Consider the following 22,367-nt stretch of genomic DNA (forward strand, 5'->3'; position numbering starts at 1 on the left):
GCTGGACTGCTTGGCCACAACAAACAGGGTTAAATGCAGATGAGCTTCAATGGACAGGAGAAATGAGAAGACCATAGTGAAGGCAGAGAGCTTTAAAGCTAAGGACCACAAGCTCAGAGACAATCCAGAGAGAGAGAGAGAGAGAGAGAGAGAGAGAGAGAGAGAGAGAGAGAGAGAGAGAGAGAGAGAGAGAGAGAGAGAGTAGTTAGAAGCTCCAATAAGAACCACTTCTGAAATACCAAGGAAATGAAGAAGATACTGGTAGATACCAAGAAGTATTTCTCCTTTAAGGTTTCATGCCCAGCCTGTTATCCCATGCTCAGATAGATGTCCAGCTTCCCCTTTCTACAAGGTTCAGAGTTGATTAAAGAATTCAACACACGTCCCATCAATTCGCAAAGATGACCTTAGAAATGCAGAGGCAAAAATCCAATACTTAAAAGACCAGCCAATCCACCACCAATTTAGTTTAATTAAACCTGAGGTTAATCAACCCTTCTGATGATCTCTTGTAGTATACAGTTACTCTAGTCCAAGTTCGTAGCTTTGAATGGCCTTAGACTGTAGGAATTCTGCATAGAACTGAGCACTGTTAGCCTTTCAAAAGAAAAGGGAGGATCATGCGACTTATTGCCTGGAAGGGTTACCTGCCAATCTACTCCAACACATACATATGACAATGTTACCTGATGGCCTGAAGTAGTTACTTATGATATCTCAGCAGCTCTGTAGATGGATTTACAGTAGACGGTTGCCAATCACTTAGCATAACAGGAGTTCTGTGCTCTTAGCAGATTACATATAATGAACAAACCACCATCCAATGAGAGCCTATAGTCAACAGTTTATCTTCCAAATGTTACAGGGCAAAGTGACCTGCACAAATCTTTAACAATTTAGATTTTATTCAGAAAACGGTGGCTATTTCCCTTGGTCCAAATTTCAGCATGAATCAGGCAGAGGAGAAGGCTGTGACTCAGAGCATCTCTTATGAATGCAGAGGAGTTTGGGTTCAGAGTCTGGCATTTCCTGTTTGTTTGTTTTTTAAGGATCAGGTAACAGGTACTATGAAAGACTTCTCTCTAAGATCCTGCAGGGAGAAAGAGATCTTGGGGTTGTAGTTGTATATGGCCACAATGAAAAGGCAAACTCCTTGTTGGAGATTATTAGGAAAGGGACTGGAAATTAAACAGCCAGTATTGTGATGCCCTATGTAGATCTATCTCAGGGGTAGTCAAACTGCGGCCCTCCAGATGTCCATGGACTACAATTCCCAGGAGCCCCCCTGCCAGCATTCGCTGGCAGGGGGGCTCCTGGGAATTGTAGTTCATGGACATCTGGAGGGCCGCAGGAACCCTGTCTGCAGTTCTGGGCACCATATCTCAGAAAGGACACTGCAGAGGTGGAAAAAGTACAGAAGAGGGCAACTGAGATTAAGCAGGTGGAGCACCTTTTCCATGAGGAAAAGTGAAAGCCTCTCAGACTTTTCAGTTTAGGGGAATGACAACTAAAGGACGACATATTGAAGGTTTATAAAATTGTGCAAAGGGTGAAGAAAGTGGGCAGAAGTAGCTTTTCCTGCCCTTCCCGTAATCTATAACATAGGAACAGTGGAACAGGCTTCCTCGGGAGGTGGTGGGTTCTCCATCTTTGGAAATTTTTAAACAGAGACTGGATAGCCATCTGTGAAGTTTCAAAGGGGTGGCAGGTTATAGTGGATGAGCTGTGAGTGAGCTGCATAGTGCAGGGGATTGGACTAGATGACCCAACTCTATGATTCTAGGAGCATTCAAGGAAGTTGATGGGCCACAGACTCAGGATGGTAAAAAAAAAAAAAAGCATGTGGAAGTCACTATGTTTAAAGGAGGAAATAGATTCATGGCCTTGACCTCTGTGACCTGTTTGCTAGCTGCCCAGGGCAACCGACTGACCACTGTGTGAAATGGGATGTTGGACAAGGGGAACTACAGGTCTGATCTTACAAGAATTCCCTTAGGAGATACTGATCTTGAGAGACAATGACCCGACTCAGTAATAGGCAATTTTATGAGTGTTCAGTGAACTGAACCGAAGCATTTTGGAATTTTCAAGGACTGGCAAGAGTCTTAAATGTAACTACAACAGGGTGATTAATTGGTTAGTCCTAAACGAAGTCACATTAAGGAATCTTGTGTGGATTCTCTAAAGACAACAAAAGATGGGGGTCGGGTGCTTACACGGTAAACAGCACATTAAGCCAGATTCCCCGTAAGTTTGCCTAGGGGGGAAAGAGTCCTATTTCTGCAAACTTATTTATGAGAGCCAACCTTTGGACAAGAGCAGCCAAGGGGATAAGAATCATAGAATCATAGAGTTGGAAGGGGCCATACAGGCCATCTAGTCCAACCCCCTGCTCAACGCAGGATCAGCCCTAAGCATCCTAAAGCATCCATGAAAAATGTGTATCCAACCTTTGCTTGAAGACTGCCAGTGAGGGGGAGCTCACCACCTCCTTAGGCAGCCTAGTCCACTGCTGAACTACTCTGACTGTGAAAATTTTTTCCTGATATCTAACCTATATCGTTGTACTTGTAGTTTAAACCCATTACTGCGTGTCCTCTCCTCTGCAACCAACAGAAACAGCATCCTGCCCTCCTCCAAGTGACAACCTTTCAAATACTTAAAGAGGGCTATCATGTCCCCTCTCAACCTCCTTTTCTCCAGGCTGAACATTCCCAAGTCCCTCAACCTATCTTCATAGTGCTTGGTCCCTTGGCCCCAGATCAAGGTGAGAGCTGGGAAACATCTTGTATAAACATTGAGTCAGCCATGAGTAGTTTTAGGGATGACTCTTATCTATAACATGGGGATATTAATACCGTAATATCAGCCTATTCTGTAAAATATAGCGCTTAGAGCAATATTATATCATATAACATCACGGATATAGCTGACTGAGCTTTGGCTCATGGGTGCTTGGCGTGCCAGAAGTCCCGGGTACCTACCCGGGCTATGAGATTCCCAAGATGTGCATATTGGGTAAGTCTTTTCTCTGGGTGGGATCCAAATGGGCAATTCTGGTGTCGGTGGCCTGAACAGTTGAGGGCAGCTGCCTTACTTTGGGTTATATAGTTTCTGTCATCCCTATATACTGATCAGAATTCACAGCATATAAAGCAGGCAATGTTTACAGTCTGGCCACTGCTTTCCAATTATCAGCTACCAATTATCAGCTATCCATTGGTCCTGCCCCACTCTCAGCTGTCCTTCGTCCAACGAGGATGACATCAGCAAAGTCAGGTGACTTCGGACTGAGACCATTCTGATGTGAGCAGCTGCTTAGCCAATCAAAATCCTTTCTCCTCGGCCTCGTTTACATGCCATTATTCTATTGGGCTCTGAGATAGTCAGAGCTTATGGACGCAGAGCTGGTGAGCAGGTGACATTCTTTTTAATGGAGAGAGCCATTTTGAGCTTGCCAAGTTTTTTCATTATAAAAGCTACTGGATCCTTTCCATCGATGCCCAGAACACAGCCTAAAAGTCGAGAACTGGTTGGATGCGGTGCTCGAAAAGTATCCAATTGGCAGGCAGCGCGTTAGACTGAGCAGAGAGCTCCCAACAAAAAGCGAGGCTAAAAGAAAGACATATTCCTAAGTCTAACCAAACCATAAGAAGATCTTCCCATTCAGCTGGAAACTCCATCTTTAAAAGATTGTATTCTATTGCTACAGCTTCTTCCCACCCAGGGGAGAAATGCCGTAGACACAGGCTGGAATCAAGGCACTCCAAAACCTTTCGTGGCTCACACAAGCCCATGTTTGTAACACGAAAAAGCCCTGCTAAATCCATGCTTCCGCCCGCAACAAGCAGTCACAACAGAAAGAGAGAGAGAGAACGAGAGAATGAGTACGTACTTATGCTCATATTGGTGCTTTAATTAACCCAGGAGGTATTGTTGCTAAGCGATTAAAGCAAGGAGCCGGAATGTTTATATCAGTCCCTGGCTCGTAGAGGGAACGGTGGCTCTTGGGCAGACCGACGCTGCAAATGTAGACCGGTCTGAATCCATTTTCAAATGGCAGGCCTCTCGGTAAAGTCACTCTGGGTCCCAGGAAAAGGCACAGAACAACTAACAAGGAATGTGCAACCCTTCCTTGAAACTCTACAAGCTAAGCTTGGATTGTAGACGTGAAGCACGATGGCCAGGTATCAGGACTTCTGGATTTTAGAGTCCACTCCTGCCACCACCACCCCTACCCTACGTGGGCCATGCTAGCCCAACCTTGTCAGATCTTGGAAACTAAGTAGGGCTAGTCCTGGTTAGTGCTTGGATGGGAGACCAACAGCTGCAATGCAGACGCAAGCTGCTTCTCTTCATCTCTTGTCTTGCAAACCCTGTTGGGCCACCAAAAATTGGAAGCAATTTGACAGCACCGTTGACAGCTACCTGGCTTTTGCCACCGAGAAGAGCAATTCCCCATTCCTCTGTGCTCCAGTTTCTAAAACAAACGCCTGTTTCTGTGTTCTGATATGCTGTAGACCAGTGTTCTTTCACAGAAATTCAACTGAAACTGACCAATGGCGTGAAGATCCATGGTTCATGATTGGTTATAAATTGGGTTTTTCCCCCCTGGGGTTTCCCAGTTCAGTTCTGCCTCTTGTCCCACCATGCCAATCTCACTCTTTTCCACTGCTGCGGACAGACGAACGCTCTATCTCGATCTACCCCACAAGGCTGTTGTGTGGATGCTCCCCCCCGGTCAAGCTGCTTGCCCTGCCGCAACCCCTGTGAAAGGGTTGTTCGACCCCCAAAGGGGGACTCAAAGTAGCTGGTGACTCCTCCATTTTAGCTTCATAACAATCTGCAAGGTAGGTTAGGCTGAGAGACAGTGACTGGTGCAAAGTCGCCTAACAAACTGTGTGAGAAGTAGAATTCAAACCTGGGCCTCCCAAATCCTAATATAACAGCCAGGCTTTCTCAACCACGGTTTTGTGAAACCCACTGGGTTTCCCAAATGGGTGGGAGTTAATTAATTTTTAATATACTTTTAGAATTTGTTAAACATTTATTGGCTGATTTGTCCATATATGGTCATCGTGACCTGCCCCTGCTCTCAAAATGGCCAATGATGGGCCTGGAGGGGTTGGGAAGGGGAGGGGCCCCCAACCATATTCCGCACGATTGCACCACTTCTGGGGTTTCTCAAAGCCTTAAGAATTCTTCTGGGGTTTCTCAAGGGTAAGAAACTTGAAAGACGCCGCTCTTAACCACTATATTTCCTGGAGCTGCTAAACAGGCTGCAATATAGGATGAAGTTTAAAAGATGCATGCCCCCTTCCTTAGGCACGAACCTAACCAAGTATAGCTTTAGCCCTCTGTAGGCATCCTGAGGGTCTCCATTCTCTCTTCTTTTAAAAGTTAAGATTCTAGTCCTCAGAGCAGCTGTGAAGTCGGGCTTGGAAATGTAGGGACAACATCTGGTGAAACCTCTGAAGACTCAGTACGAACTATGATGAGCAGGCCGACCCAGAAAATGGATCTTTGGATGCCATTAAGGATAACAGCGCGAGAGGCAGACTCGTTTCTCTTACGGGGTGCAAGTCACGATGATGCAGCTTCTACTCAATGAGGGTCTCCCAGGAGACCTTTGCAACAGGAGCCATGTCAATGAGCCGTCCATCCTACATCTAGTAACCAGGGCAGGGGAGGCTTTAGTGTTTTGGAAAGCTCTATGACTGACCAGAAGGAAAACCAGCTAGGCCGCACAAGTGTCAACATGGCTGTCGACTGTTGCCCTGCAGAGGGTCCCCATTTTTATTACGAGCATCTATAACTGAAGTATCTCAAGGAGCAGATGGTGAGGAAGACCTTTGCCTGCCTGAGACCCTGGAGAGTCACTGATGGTAGGAGGAAACCATGCTCACCTAAATGGCCCAGTGGTCTGGCTCCAGTATAAAATAGGGTTATATTCAGTTTAATTAACTGTCCAATATAAACCAGTGTGATATAACTGTTAGAGTGTGGGATCCACGTTCAAATCCCCACTCTGCCATAGAAGCTCTGTGGGGGACCCTGGGCCAGTCACACTCTCCCAGCCTAACCTACCTCACAGGGTTGTTGTATGGATAAAGCAGAAGGGAGAAGAATCATGTAAGCTGCTTTGGGGCCCTGCAATTTGCTCTACGCTTGCCTACCCTTATCCGGAAACTACAACTGGTCCAGAATGCAGCTGCCAGGGTCCTCACAGCAAGACCTTGGAGGTCCCACATCCAGCCTATCCTCCAGCAGCTGCACTGGCTTCCAGTCAAATTCCGAATCAGGCTTAAGGCGTTGGTTATCACCTTTAAGGCCATATACCAGTCTGGGCCTGGTATACCTGAGGAATAGCCTCTCTACCTACACTCCTCAAAGAGCCTTGCGCTCTACCTCCTCCAACCTCCTGGTGGTCCCTGGCCCCAAGGAAGCATGCTTGACCTCAACCAGGGCCAGAGCTTTCGCCATTCTGCCCCCCACCTGGTGGAATGGGCTCCCAGAGAAGATCAGGGCCCTGACGAAACTCAAAGAGACCTGCAGGGCCTGCAAAAGGGAGCTCCTTTGCCAGGCATTTGGTTGAGGTCGACCTGAACCAACACCTTTCCATTGGCCACCCTCCTCCTACGACAATCACAGCAGATCCGTCCAGTCCACTGGGCCTTCAGTACTTGATTCAATGTTCTCCCCAGTGTTCTACATTTTATTGTTATCACCATATTGGTGTTTATTATTACCACTATATTATTATTATTATTATTATTATTATTATTATTATTATTATTATTATTATTATTATTATTATTATTATTATTATTATTATTATTATTATTATGAGCCTCTTGTGGCGCAGGGTGGTAAGGCAGCAGAAATGCTATCTGAAGCTTTCTGAACATAAGGCTGGGAGTTCGATCCCAGCAGCCGGCTCCAGGTTGACTCAGCCTTCCATCCTTCCGAGGTCGGTAAAATGAGTACCCAGCTTTCTGGGGGGTAAACAGTAATGACTGGGGAACGCACTGGCAAACCACCCCGTATTGAGTCTGTCATGAAAACGCTAGAGGGCGTCACCCCAAGGGTCAGACATGACCCGGTGCTTGCACAGGGGATACCTTTACCTTTTATTATTATTATTATTATTATTATTATTATTATTATTATTATTATTATTATTATTATTATTATTATTATTATTATTATTATTATTATTATAAACTGAGTTACCTGTATTGTTCCTGTTTCATGTGAACCTCCCTGAGCCTTCAGGGAGGGTGGCATATAAATACAATAATAAATAAAGTTTTTAAAAATTAAGAAAAAGTTAACATCCAGAGAAACTGAATTCTGTGTTTCCCTTCCTTTGCGCCAAATTTTGATCCTCCACCTTGGGCAGAACGGCCTAGCAATAGCATGAAAATGCTCCCTTCTACCTTTCCAGGTATGTTTAACACATGAGACGGTCACAGCATCTCACTCATGAAGTCCAGTGGATGATTTTGAAAAACTACTGACCTATTTCACAAGGTCGCTGTGAGGGTAATGTGGAAGAGGAAAAGAACCCTGAGCCACTGGAAAGAATCCCAGGATGCACAAGTATCTCCCAACGCCAGACTAGGAGATAACATGTCCCAACTGGGGTTTGCCCCTCAAAACACTTGGATGGAACCGATTCATCCAACCAACAACATTAAATAGCCTTTGTCACTAACCTTCCCCTGACACAAATATTCTGAAACATCAGGGATCTGGAGCTGGTACAGTCAGGTGACAGAAAACCAGGAAAGGGCAGTCGATCGTGTTATATGGCATTATTTAATAAATAAGTTGTGTGATATGGAACCTAACGAATGGCCCATCTAAGCCAGTACTGTCTGGTCCTCCTAGTGGTGTCCAAAACACTCCAAAATCTGAGAAGAGCCTTTCACAACCCTGCTTTTTGATACATTGTTAAGTAGGCAGTGGGTAGAATTTCAGATCTGGGAAAGTCAGGTTCAGATCCACCTCTGTCCTGGAAGTTTGCTGGGTAACTCTGGGCCAGTTACATATTCTCAGCCTTACCTACCTCACAGGGTTGTTGTGAAGATAAAACAGAGAAGAAGAAAATGATGTATGTTGCTTTGGGTCCTCTTTGGGGAGAAAAGTAGGGAAGGGCAGAAATGAAGAAAGTGTAAAATAAACCCATTTTGTGGAATTGTTGAGTAACCAAGTAACTTGACTCTAATGTAGAGCAAGTCAATGTGCATTCTTTAACTAGGAAATCTAGATTTGGTACCAATCGGAATAAAGAAAGAAAAATGAAAGAAGTTTGCAGATAGGGCTTAAATTGTACAGGGCTTTCCCCTTGGCTCTAAAAGGCAGCCTTATGCATAATTTGAACACATCAGACTCAGAGACGATAACAAGAGGAAAGATATAGAGGACTCTTCCAGCCTTATATCATGGGGACTAGGAACTTAAGAAGACAGTGAGATTCTCAGAGACCCAAGTTCTGCCTCAAAGACCACGTTCTAAAGTGGCAAACCCACAGACATGTTAAAGAGATGCCAATCTCATCTAAGCAAGAACACCAAATTGGCCCTGATGCAGAGATTTTAAAAACTCAATATCCTGATCACCTGGGTGATGAAGTACAGTTATTTAAGAATTCAAGGGTTTTTCCTCCAGAATTTCTTTAGCCCTCCTTGTCTTGATCAATGCAGTATCCAGTCCCAGGGCAATAGGGAATACTGGTTTTCATATGGCCATCGGCTGAGCCACGAGAGTCAAGAAATCGTGCTAGCCAGCCTCCTCCAATCAGATGCATCAGAGCATCTGTCAGACAATAATTCAAGGGATTTGCATGGTCTAATTCCTTTGGCAGACTAGACATGGGGGGGGGGGATGAACAGTGTGCCCTGTTGAAGGATCCCCTGAAATGCAGAGTATTTGCATGCCCTCCCCCCATTTAAAACTTCATCCTCCAGCTCAACTCATTAGCAGCAACTCCCGTTTTTTCCAATCTAAATATCCCTGCAAATCTAAATGTCCCTTGATGGATACTGTATTTAACTCCCTCACACCACATATCCTAGTGGCCTGGCTGCTTGGGAGGCTAGAGGCCTAAAGGAGCTAAGTGACTTTCCCAAGGTCACCTAGGAAGCTTGGGGCACGAAAGGAACCTGCAACATTTCTGTGGCAGATTGGCAACCCTCCTCTAGCTATTAGACATTGGAGGCTACCAAGAGCCACCCTGGACATCTTGGAGATCTCTTTCACCCCACTCCGATTTAGCATAAACACAATACATGAAGGTAAATCACATGATTTCCCTGCCTCCATAGGGAGAACTCCCAAAATCTTATCACCACCTCCTCTGCCTGTTAGATACTCCTTGTATCTTGACCCCCTTCCAAATCCACTAATTGGTAGGGGAAAGGCTACCGACATCAAAATGAGGCACAAAATGAGGAGAAGCAGAAAGGGGGAGGGACAGATCTTAGCAAAAAGAGGCTCCTACCCAAAAGCTTTTCCATGATTGTGACAACACTTCATCCTTGGGGATGTGCTGCGGAATCCACTTAACCCAAATTTGTTCCATACCCTCCCCGGTACTCTAAATACCCCAGCGCCATCCAAAACAGGTCTACTCAGAAGCCTATTGGTCTATTCAGTGAGGCTTACTCCAAGGAAAAGCACCCTTAGGATGGCCCTCCTAGTTGTTCCAGGAGATCAAAGGGTAACAGAAAACGAGATTTTGATCCCACCTCTTCGTTTAGCAGCCTTGTGGGTATTCCAGTGGCACGAGTGAGTTAGGAGAAACCTTAGGCTACACTGGTTATTCTTATTCTTGGGGCATTCTCTGCAGCACCGCTCTCGGCCCTAAAATCTGGCTGCCAGAGGGGGACATCTAAGCAGTAAGGGAGGGGGGGGAAATGCCTCTGAGCACGTGTGGGGTTCACTTCATCAGCACCAGCTTGTCACGGCCAATCCCGAACATCTCACAGCAGGGGAAAGACTTTTCCGCAGCAAGAGATGGCTGTTTTCAGCCAGGTTTGAAACTCTCTTGGCATCCCTGCCCAGAGGAACCAAGCTGTGGGTTATTCTGGTTTAAACAAATGAGAGGAACATCCGGATGATCTCTTGTGCACAACGCTTGAGACCGTGAAAGATAGATTGGCATGTCCCCCACCCCCCACCCTCTTAGGGTGGATGGAACAGCCTGGGCCATGCCTCCCCCTCCCCCTCCCCCTCCCCCAGCTGCTCTCCCGGGGGGAATCTCAGTCCATCTGCCTCGCCATCCTTCAAGCCCTTTCCTCCCAATTCAGCATCCTCCATGAGGCCCAGGGCTGAGCAGAAACACCGCAGGGAGAGGGGGGGCAGGAAGACCACTTTGCGTGCAGGCAACACAACACCACAACCAGAGGCAGCCACAAAGCCATCCGCACTCGTCCCGGCCTTGAAGAAGCCGCATCCTCCTCCTCCTCCTCCTCCCCCCCCTCCCCGTGTCAATCTCTGGCTGGAGGCAAACATGGGGGGGTGCTGGGGGAGGGGGCAGAGTGCCCTTCTGGAGGGAGCCAATCAATCCCTGCACCCCGAAATCTCTTGGAATTGGCCCCCTCTCCTCCCCTCCCTGCTATTGCCTGCAGCCAGGTAGAAGAAAACAAGGGGGGGGGGGGAGGAAGAGAAGGCAATCCCCCCCCCCATCCTTCTCCCAGCACTCAGTCCAAGCCCCGGCAGCCTACCTTTTGCCTCCTTCGGCCTCTGGGACCGCGATGGAAGCACCAGATATTGGGGGGGGCGGCAGGGAACGGGAGCCGGAGGCTGCGCCAGTGTGTGTCTTCCCCCCCCCCTTTTACATTGAAAGCATCCTTTCCACGGGCTCATCCCCAGCGCTGGACCTGCCCCCCCCCCATCTCTGGCCATCAATTGCACCAGATCTCCCCATCGCCCATCGCTCTTGGCCTTGGGTCACCCCCCCCCCCCACGCACACACACACACACACACACACACACACAAACACACACAGAGAGACACTTTTCTCTCCCCTCCGGAGGCTGATTCCTCCCCACCCCACCGCGGTCGCCCTCCCCCGGCTTTACCTCGCTCGCTCCGGTCGCCTTCGTGCCAGCAACAAAAGCGGCCGCTCCTCCCTCGCTCCGTCAGCCGGCCAGGCCGGTCTCCATCTGGCGGATCACGGCGCTCCCCGGACACAAGCGGCGGCCCGCAGGAGGAGGAGGAGGAGGAGGAGGCGCATCGTCCCCGGCCAAGGCGCGGCGGCGCACGCAAGCCAAGCCAGGGCGCGATGGAGGCGAGAGGAGGATCCTCGCAGTGCCAGCCCCGGCGCGGCCCCGCCGGCCCCCCCGCCGCAGTCCGGATCGGCTCCTCCTTCGCCGGGGCTGCGGGCTTTTTGCCGGTCTGTCCGCCCCCCCCTCCCTCCCTCCCTCCCTCCAGCCGGTGTCACTCCGGGGACAGACCCGCCCTGCGCCAGGGGGGACTCGGGGAGCCTCGGGCGGAGCGGAGGACCGGCCTCTTAAAGGCGAAACGCCCTTGTTGGGATGGACGGGCCTGCTGCGCTGCCCGGCGCTCTCAAGCCCATCCTAAGGCCATGGCAGGAGCCTTGGACCCCCCCCCCCCCCGAGGACCACCTAGGCCAGCAGGCGCTTTCAACGGGAGCAGCCTTTGGGCCTGAAATACTATATTTGTCAGGCTTCGAGGAGCCCCAGGAAGTGTTGCCATGCCCCTTTGGAGAAGCGGGTGCGGAAGTGAGATGCAGGAGTGAGCCAGCCCATCGAACCATCATTTTACCTTTTCTATTGTGGAGAAAGAGACGAGGCCTGTAGAGCAACAGGGGAAGTGGGCTCCAGTGACAGCTAGTGATGCCAGCGGCCATCCGAACTTCTGGGGAAAGCCGAGTAACCCTAGATTAAGGTGACCAGATGGTCCCACTTTTAGAGGGACATCTGGGGGTACCTGGCAAATTGTACTTATGTTGGCATTAAAATATATATATATTACAATACTATTTTTGCGTTCTGTGCATTCTATGAAACTTTTTGTTGCTCCATATAGACCAAATTTTTAATCATGAACCCCCGGTCAATGGTGTCCCACTTTACCAATGTTAAAATCTGGTCACCTTACCCTAGAGAGCTCTGGCATAACTCTATCCCGGGATTCAAAGAAAAGGGCATAAAGGCCAGAGCCTTCCCCTGCTCCTGCCTCCCACCACTGGTATTCAGAGGGCTGCTGCCCTCCATTCACCTTGGCTGGTAGGCAGTGATGGACCTCTCCTCTACAAATCTACCTTCGTGGCTCATGGATGGTCCCATCTCACTATATCTTGGAAGCTTGAGCTGTCTCAGCCCTGATTAGTATTTGGATGGGAGAACGCTGAGGGTGATTAGGGTTGCTACACAATGGCAATAGGACATCTGAATGTCTGTGGCCTTGAAACCCAAAGGGGTCATTATAAGTCAGTTGCGACTTGACAGAGCTTTCCCCCATGACCATGATGTTCAATGTTCCTGGCAGATCAAAGGACAGCTGAAAGCAGTGGTTCTCAACCTGGGGGTCTACCCCCTTTGGGGGTAGAATGACCCTTTTACGTGGGTCGCAGCAGGGCAAGCAGCTTGGCCCGGGGGGGGGGGTGCCATCTACACAACAGCCTTGCGGGGTAGATTGAGATACAGCGTTTGACTGTCTGGAGCAGTGGAAAAGGGTGAGATTGGCATGGTGGGACAAGAGGCAGAACTGAACTGAGGAACCCCGGAAAAATAAACAATTTATATACAAATGAACAATGGATCTTCAATACCATTGGTCAGTGTCGGTTTAATTTCTGTGAAAGAACCCTTGCATCATTTTATGGTTGGGGGTCACCACAACATGAGGAATTGCATTAAAGGATCGCGGCATTAGGAAGATTGAGAACCACTGGTTTAAAGCATCAACAGGGAGATGCATTAACCTACCAGTACAAAATCAAGGATGGGAACAGGACACGGAAGAACCATTCAGAAGAGATCAAAAGATGGTGGATTACTTTGGAAAGAATCTTTCGGAGAAGAACTTGCAGCTTTAGAAAGTGAACCAAAAGCTGCGCTCAAAGCAGTCGGGATAAACAAATCACCAGGAGTAGATGGGACATCAGCGGAGGTATTTCACGCCACAGAAATGGAGCCCATCAAAATCTTCACAGGAATATGCCAACAAATACGGAGAACACAACAGTGGCCCACAAACTAGAAAGGCTCCATCTACATTTCAGTTGCCCAAAAAGGGAGACGTCAAAGAGAAGCAACTATTACGTTGCACTAATCTCTCTTATGAGTAAAGTGATGCTCAAAATCTGACAGCAAAGACTGTTGCCATACATGGAACAAGAAATGCCAGGTATTCAAGCTGGATTCTGAAAGAGGCACCACAGATCATATTGCAAAGATGTTGGTTACTGGAACACATGGGAGAATTTCAGAAGAAAATCAGCCTCTGTTTCATAGATTAAAACTTTTGATTGTTTATAATTTAATTTGTATATCGCCCCATCTTGGACTCGCCATCTTGGGGTGGTTAGCAGCAAATTAAAAAACGATGATACATTATAAATTGGGTAATCCTTATCCATCCATTGTTCCTCTATATATTTGTGAAACAGCCTGGGGGGGCGGAACGCATCTGGCTGTCCAAGTTGGAATAGGGCCAATCAGAGTGCAGCCAGCGGCACCATGGCTGCACCCTGATTGGCCCTGCCCCTGCAGCTCCTGCCCTCCATCCCTGGACTCTAGTCTCTTTGCTCTAAGATAGCGATCCCAAACCTGTGGGCTGCGGACCACATGTGGTCCTTTGACTAATTGGAGGTGGGTCCCGAAGGACACCTTCTGCCTCCCCCCGGCCCTTTACTTCATCCCCCCCAGCCCTTTACAACACACTTCATTGTTGTGGCGTGTCTGTATCTTATTTTGAAGGGATGTTTAAACATTACCATAGCAATCAGAGAGCATTAGGGCAGTGGTTGAGAATAGAGGAGTAAACTACTCCCCCCCCACTGGGCCTCAGTAAAAGGCGTTGAGTGGTCCCTGGTGATAAAAAGGTTGGGGACCACTGCTCTAAGACATGCCTCAGTGCCTGGAGCCAGCAGCAGGTAAGGGGAGAGGGCCCTGAGCAAAGGGTTATGGTGGAAGGCCTGTTAAAGAGAGTCCCCTGGCCTGCTAGGCTGGGCCTGCTAATGAGGGCCTCCCATCCTGCTGACTGCCTGCTAAGGAGCTGTGTCCCAGGCCTGCTAACGAGCTGGTCCACCCCCCCCCCCGCCCACCCCACTTGATCCGGCTGTGAGCTGCAGCCAAAAGCCACCTTAAACTGCCTGGCCAGGGGAGGGGACCTTTTCAAGGCCCGTTCTTAGGAACAGGCTTTGAAGCTAGTAAAACCATAAAAGCAATGAAATACACAATGGAACAATATACAGTTTTGAGGATTGTAAATAAACTATGGATTCTCAGCACCAATGATGGAAAAATTTCTGGTCTGTCAAAATTAGAAAGATGGGTGGGAGACTGGTGGGGAGAGAAAGGACCATGAAATGTTGGTTGGTTTAAAAATAAATGGGTGTGCTACAACATCTGATTGTTTTGTTGTGCAATACGGACAGACTATGGAGAAACAAAATGGTTTCCAATTGGCAAGGACGAGGATGAATTTCATCTCCCTGTCTGTCCAATCTGTATGTTGAACCTAACGCAAGGAAAGCTGGATTAGATTTAGACGGAGGTGGACTGAAAAGTGGTGGAAAGACTGTTAACAATTTGAGACATGCAGATGATGCCTCATGGCTGGGAGAAAATAGTGAAGACCTGAAACGACAAAAGATGAAGGTTAAAGCAGAAACTGCCAGAGCAGGATTGCAGCTGAACGTCAAGAAGATCAACATCAGAAAACTCCTACAGCCAATCAAATCTCCAGTGGCCAATCAGAAGCCTTGCTGGCCCCACCCACTTAAAAAAAAAACTTGGAAGGCAGAAGGAAATGTATCAGCGGGTGCCATATTGAGAACCTCTGCTGTATCATGTATCTCCTTGCCTGGATATTTTCTAGGCTCAAAAAGTCCAGAGTTCCCAGCCTTTCCTCATATGTAGAGTCCTTCAGCCCCCTAATCGCCCTGCTTGCTTATTTTTATACTTTTCCAGCTCTGCAATACCCTTTTGAGACCCCACTCTGCCAAATGCAGCCAGCTGGGTGACATTGGGCTAGGTACAGTTCTCTTAGAACTGTTCTCCCAGAGCAGTTCTGTTAGATCTCTCTCAGGCCCACCAGGATGTCGGTTGTGGGGAGAGGAAGGAAAAGGTGTTTGTCAACTGCTTTGGGACTCCTTTGAGTAGTGAAAAATGCGGCATAAAAAAACAGCCTTTCTTCATTTAGAGAGAGGGCAATCACAACAGTACTCCCAAAGAAGCCGGACCACAGCATTGTACGAGGGCATTGAAACAGTAGCTGCTTTACTTTCATTCCTTTTCCTAAGCCAGGCTTTCTTGACCAAGACTTTGGGATACCCTGGGGTTTCTTGATGACTCTGGAAGGGTTTCCTGAATGGAGTTCATTGATTTTTAACTTATTTTTTAAAATTGTTAAACATTTATTGGATGACATGATCATATATGGTCATGTCGACCCCCCGCCATGGCCAATGATGGGCCTGGAGCCAGTTTGGTGTAGTGGTTAGGAGTGCGGACTTCTAATCTGGTATGTCGGGTTTGATTCTCTGCTCCTCCTCCACATGCAGCCAGCTGGGTGACCTTGGGCTGGCCATGGCACTGATAAAACTGTTCTGACTGAGCAGTGATATCAGGGCTCTCTCAGCCTCACCAACCTCACAGGGTGTCTGTTGTGGGGAGAGGAAAGGGAAGGTGACTGTAAGCCGCTTTGAGCTTCCTTTGGGTAGGGAAAAGCGGCATATAAGAACCAACTCTTCTTTTCTTCTTCTTCTTCTGGAGGGGGTAGGAAGGGACGGACCCTGGGTGGACGTGACCAGCTTCCCAACCATATTCTGCAGGATCGTGCCACTTCTGGGTTTCTCGAAGCCTGAAGAATGTCCCAGGGGTTTCTCAAGGGTAAAAAAATTGAGTTCTCTTAAGAACCCTCAGGTGTATGCCTTGCAGATTGGTTATTATTTATTCAAGTTCTAGACTGCCCTCCTGAGACTGGCCCAGGGTGGTGTACATACACAATTTATCCATAACAGCAATAAAAACAATAAAACATTAAAGAATAATAATCCAACAATTTAAAACCTAATAAAAGTTTAGCAGCATCTAATTAAGAGCATCGATTATTGTCTTCCCACTCCGAAACTCGTCGCTCCCTGTAGGTGTTTCCTGGGGTGGCTGTCTCTATGGGGGTGTTTTTTCGGGGGGGAGGGAACCAATGTGAAATTGCTGTTTGCTTTGCTCATATACAATATCGTCACCTCAATACATCACCCTAATCTGCCTCAGTTCTTCAGGCACCCTTCCTAAAAACAGCAATGTGGTATGTACCACACAAGGGGTTCCCAACCTCCAGGTGGGGCTTGGAGTTCTCCTAGAGTTATGGCCTGTCTCCAGACTTCAGATGCAAATTCACATGGAGAAAATGGCTGTTTGGTATCACATCCCTGCTGAATTCCCTCTCCTCCTTGAACACTGCCTTCCTCCAGCAGCAGCCCCAAATAGCCATGATCTTCCAAGCCAGAATTGGCACCCCTAGCCCCCCCCACCCCACATTTTCCAAAGTATAAAGAGCTGTCATGAATTTGTTGCTCCTTTGGCCTCTCCCCCAACTTTGTTGAGCGATTCCAAAGGCTACAACTGCTTCCCTAGCGGGGTTCCTGCTCCTGAACGAGCGCAGCTAATTCTCTGTTGTAAAAGTTCTTCCACCAGGCTTTTGGTTGGGAATCTGCCTATCCCCTGGCCCCACCCATCCAGCTACTCGTACCAACATTGAGCAGAAGACGTCCCAGATTGTGGCCACACTCTTGCCTGCTCTGAGCAATGAGATGCCCCTGCTACTTTTAGCCTGTTTGTGCCAACGACTTTTAAAATATCAAGCTATAATTTTAGGCCCTTGTCACTTCTGTATTAAACATCTATGTTGTACTCCGGCCGGAGCCAGCCTCCTGGATAGGGCGGGATAGAAATCACACATTTGAAGAAATGCTTACTGCTTCTCTTAATGCTGTTGTCCGTCTCCTTCTCAAATTCTCCTTTTGCTCACCTTGTCAACTTCAGCTTTGCCAGAACCGATGCTCCTTTCATGTTTACCACTTTATAAACAAACAAAAATCCTTTTATGGCTTCCTTGACTTGAGTTCTTAATCATGCAGGCATCGTGTTAGACTCAAAGATACCTTTCCTGCCTTTAAGACCAACAAAGATTTATTCAAGGCATCAGCTTTCAAGTGCAAGCACCCTTCATCAGACTATGATCTTCTTACATGACAGGGAATAACTGATCACTCCCTGTAGGTCATAATCTGATTATCATAGTCTGACGAAGGGTGCTTGCACTCGAAAGCTCACGCCTTGGTTAAATCTTTGTTGGTCTTAAAGGTGCCACTGGACTCTGGTTTTATTGTGCTACTTCAGACCAACACGGCTACTCATTTGAATCTTTCCTGCCTTGAGATTCTGTCTGCGTCTCAATTTGTGTATTTTTGTACAATGTAAACAGACCCTATAATTACCTTGGCCTGGATGGCCTAAGCAAGTGTGATCTTATAAAATCTGGAAAGCTAAGCAGGGGTGGTCCTGCTTTGTACTTGGGTGGGAGACCAACAAAGAATTCCAGGGCTGTAAGACTGAAGGAGACAGTTCTCTGTGTTGGTTACCTTGAAAACCTAGTGGACTTGCTGTAAGTTGGCTGTGATTTAACAGTGTGGTCCAGCATACAGCATTAGTTACCTTTTACAGCACCCCTGTAGAGTAGGCCAGTGCTATTTATTGTTCTCATCTTTCAGAAGAACAGGGCAAAGAAAAAACTGAAACATTCCTGAGTGGGCAGTTCACAAAGGCGTCTCAGGGCTTCTGATGTGTGTGTGTGTTGGGTGGGCACGTTGATGTTGGACTGAGAGAGCCAGAAAGAGCAGTGCAGGACTCAGAGAGTGAGAAGCGTAATCATTTCACTGCAGCCCATATCCTGTCACTCTACTGAGAAAGCCGCTTTGAGATTCCTTCTAGTAGAGAAAAGCAGGGTATAAAAACCAACTCTTCTTCAAGCTATGAATATTTTCCTCAATGTAAAAGATCCTCACTGCAACAGGGTAAGTTCGTCCAGCCAAAAAAACATCTCAGAGCTAGGAAAGGGGTGGTGGTGGTTAAAAGCCTCATAAGAAAAGGCTGAGACCTTTTTTGGGTGGTGGGGTTGGGGGGGTTATCAAGGTATATAAAATGCTGAGCCGCCTAAGAGAATCTTCCTTAATAAAGAAAAAGCTGGTTTTATATCCCGCTTTTCGCTACTCAAAGGAGTCTAAAGCAGCTTACAATCACCTTTCCTTCCTCTCCGCACAGCTACCCCTGTGAGGTAGCTGAGGCCGAGAGAGCTCAGAGAGAACCTGCTCTGTGAGAACAGCTCTGCCAGGACTGTGGCTAGCCCAAGGTTATCCAGCAGGTTATATGTGGCAGAGGGGGGATTCAAACCCAGCTCTCCAGATTAGAAGTCGCTGCTCATAAACACTACACCACACTGGCTCTCTGAAGACTGGAGAGTCGCCTGTCTTACTTCTAAAGGCTTGCCTGCTGATTCAGAGTCAACAAAGGGAACAGACTGGTAGCTTCCCAATCTTAAAATCATAGAGTGGGAAGGGACTTCCAGGGTCATCTAGTCCAACCCCCTGCACAATCTCATGTGGTATTTCATTCCGGAGAAAAACGAAGACACCACCCCAAGCCTTATCAGGAAAACACAGAAGCCTCCTGATTCCAGAAGGCACGAATCAGCAACAAGGTTCCCGTGTCCTCCAGTTTGCTCTTTGCATTTACACTTTTTAATATTCCCTACGCTTTCCTCCTAAATCAAGTCACTAGCATTTGTGCATGGATACCAGCTATTTAGAAATGAAGACCAGCATTACCACCACAACAATGCTGAGGCCATTTTGCTAGACTGCCACAATGAATACAGGTGATTCAAGAAAAGCGGTCTGTATCTTTATGCTCTTTTCAAACTTGGACAGTGGAGGGAGGGAACTGGAGATCTGCTGGGCCTCAAGCACTGGCGTTTTCCAGCCAAGCCACCCAAGATGTGGATTCAACCCCAAAACAGAGGACACGCACATAGGAAGCCCAGGGGTAGGGGAAAAGAAGGGTAATTTTACCTTAGGAAATAGCAGTGAAACCTGAACTAAAACAAAACTCCGCACAGCCAATCTGATCTCCGCTGGCCAGTCAGGAAAGAGCCCCACATAACCACATTATAAAAACATGTGGTGGGTCCCAGGAAAGATGTAAGCAGGTAACATGCTGTACACCATAACATGGTCATGTATTCCGGAGCTTAATGTTAGCATGCATACAGTCAGAGTACAAATGCTGTCAATGGGTTAGTTTTTGGGGGTGGATAAACACCTGCCTTTTATTAACAGCTCTATCGAGTAGAAATAAATCTGCACACCACCAGAGCTATGGCATACTCACCTTTCCAAGACACAGAAGAAAGTAACCTACCCACAGTCCACCTTATTATTAGACTAGAGGCCAAGCCCGTTGCATTCAGGAATACAATGGGTGCTAGATGAGGGGGATGGAGCAGAAGAATTCTGCGGATGGCCTTCCCCTCCGCCCAGGACCTGGAAAGGCTGCAGGCAGCTGTTAGCGAACTCAGGGGCTGGGGCAGTCTCAAGCGGCAGGGATCTGCAGCCTCCAAGCCTCAGAGGGAAGTGGAAGGAGGAGGGGGTAGCCAGGAGTGGGGGACAGAAGGCAATTGGCTGGCCACTGGACAGGCAGGCAAGCTGGTTGGAGGAGGAGGCACTCAGGGGCGGGACAGCCTCCCTGAGTGGGTGTTAAGGGCTGAGTGGCACTTAAGCCATGAGACATGCTCCTCCTCCAAGGCCTTACCAGAAATCTATTATGTGGAACAAATGGGATGAACCAATTTAACTGTGCCTCCTTTTAAAGTTTTAAACACGCTACGTTTTAGACAAACAGTGCTAAGACGATCGAGCAGGCATTAGAGTTTCCTGGTTCTACTCTACTATCAAGAACTGACCAGGGAACTTGAGCACCCTTCCCCTCACCAATCAAGTAATATCACCACCTTGCTTTGCGAAATCATATTAAAAACTAGGCCAGTCTTTCAAGTATAGCTTTAAACTCTCAGCTCCACCAACCACAACTTCCTTCCATTGATCAACCAACTAGCTTTTATTTGATGGCTCTATATATTAAACCTTGAAGTTCTACTAGATATATTATTGGTTGCTCAGTCTTAAAAGACTGAAATGTACTGTTCCTAAGGTACTCACCTGTCAGCGTCCAGGGGTTCCTGGATGAGACCTATTACCAAGATGCATATCAATCAATCCACTTTCCGTCCTTGTCATGGCACAAAAGTCACCTTTGTCATACCAACAGTTGGTCCATATTGGATCTACTGATGGGGAGTGTGCCCCTATTGCTTCTCCTGTTCTCCTCGGGCTTTGGTATCATCTGTCTGGATTCTCTAGTACAGGGGTAGTCAAACTGCGGCCCTCCAGATGTCCATGGACTACAATTCCCAGGAGCCCCTGCCAGCGAACGCTGGCAGGGGCTCCTGGGAATTGTAGTCCATGGACATCTGGAGGGCCGCAGTTTGACTACCCCTGTCTAGTACAACCTTTCTCAACTTTTTTACCATTGCGAGACCGCTGAAACATTCTCCAGGCTTTGAGAAATTCAGAAGTGGCGCAATCATGCAGAACGTGGTTGGGAAGCATAGGTGCACACACCGCCATCTGGGGCCCCTCCCCTTCCCACCCCCTCCAGGCCCATTATTGGCTGATGTGGGGAGTCAACATGACCATATATGGTCAATATCACCCAATAAATGTTTAACACATTTTTTAAAATATAAAAATTAATTAACTTCCACCCGTTTGGGAAACCCTTCCAGGGCTGTCAAGGAACCCCAGGGTTTAACAAAACCCTGGCTGAGAAAGCCTGATTTAGTAGGATCACATGGGAATAATGAAGTAGTTCTGACCTCTCTTGAAGGGAAAGTCTCAGAGAATAAAATTGAGGCACCATGGTCCTGCCCCTGGCTACAGCTCTGCGGGATCCCTCAAGGCTCCATCTTCTTCCCCATCCTGTCTCTGACATTCATGCTCACCCAGAAGCCAGCAGGAAAAGCCTCATCTATATTTTGATGATGGCAACTCTGCCAGGTTTTCCATCCAGCTTCGGAGACATGCTGGCAGAACTGAAACAGTGCTCAGAGGCAGCCAAAGAGTGCATGAGGTTGAACAAACCTCATCTGGAAAACAAGGAAGTGCTATGGGTTGGGGTCACCTGATATGGGACTAGTGGTACAGCCTGGTCTGGAGGCTGCCGAATTCCCCTTGTGTGTAACCTGAGTCTTGTACCTGCCGGACTGGTTCTCAGTTTGTTGCTGGCCTGATGCAAAATGCTTGCTTGATGCTTTAAGCCCAAATGGTTTAAGTCCAAAGTCTTTGACGGGCCTCCACCCTTGTGTACGTACTGAATGACCATCTGAGGGAGCAACGCTATGGAAAGCCACCCTGCTACTGGTATGGTTGGTTAAGATCCACAGAAAAGCCTTGTGAGCCAGTGTGGTTAAGAGCAGCAGTTTCGGTGACCTTGGGCTCATTCCACCCCTGATAGTGCTGCCCTCACTGAGCAGTAACATCGGGGCTCTCTCACCTACCTCACAGGGTGTCTGCTGTGCAGAGAGGAAGGGAAGGCGATTGTAAGCCGCTTTGGGTAGTACAGTGGGGTATAAAAACCAACTATTCTTCTTTTTCTCAGCTTGCTTTTGGAATGCTCTTCCTCAGGAATTGTGTTCAGCCCTCACTGAAGGCCTTCTTACAGCACGCTTTCTACTCAAAACCACTGGTGAGCAGAAATTCGGATCCCTGGTGTTAATGTCAAGTCACAACAGACTTGTAGCCACACCAGCCCTACGAGATCTTCAAGGCAAGGTATGAGCAAAGGGGTCATTGCCCTTCCCTGTGTAGGAGGCTCTACCTTCCTCGGTGGCCTTGCGTCCCAATGCCAACCATAACCGACCATGCTAGGCTTCCAAGCTCTGGAGAGATCAGGCTAGGCTGAGCTCCCAAGTGGTTACATTCCTGGTTTTAGTCTCTTTTAAAATATATTCTATATTTATGACTGCATTCGGGACTTTTAATGGGAGACCCCAG

General features: G+C 47.8%; 1 protein-coding gene across 2 annotated transcripts in view; it reads right to left on the bottom strand.

Annotated features, from left to right (window-relative positions):
* The window catches only part of MAP3K12 (mitogen-activated protein kinase kinase kinase 12), a 134,991-nt gene extending 123,629 nt beyond the window's left edge, over positions 1-11,362 (bottom strand). The window contains exon 1 of one of the 2 annotated variants that reach the window (XM_077329026.1): positions 11,089-11,362. The gene's annotated coding sequence lies outside the window, so the exon portion shown is untranslated. The remainder of the gene's footprint in view (positions 1-11,088) is intronic. The other variant, XM_077329025.1, reaches the window with a different exon arrangement.
* Positions 11,363-22,367: the final 11,005 nt, after the last annotated feature.

This window comes from Paroedura picta, chromosome 3, assembly GCF_049243985.1.
Source record: "Paroedura picta isolate Pp20150507F chromosome 3, Ppicta_v3.0, whole genome shotgun sequence".
Lineage (NCBI taxonomy): Eukaryota > Metazoa > Chordata > Lepidosauria > Squamata > Gekkonidae > Paroedura > Paroedura picta.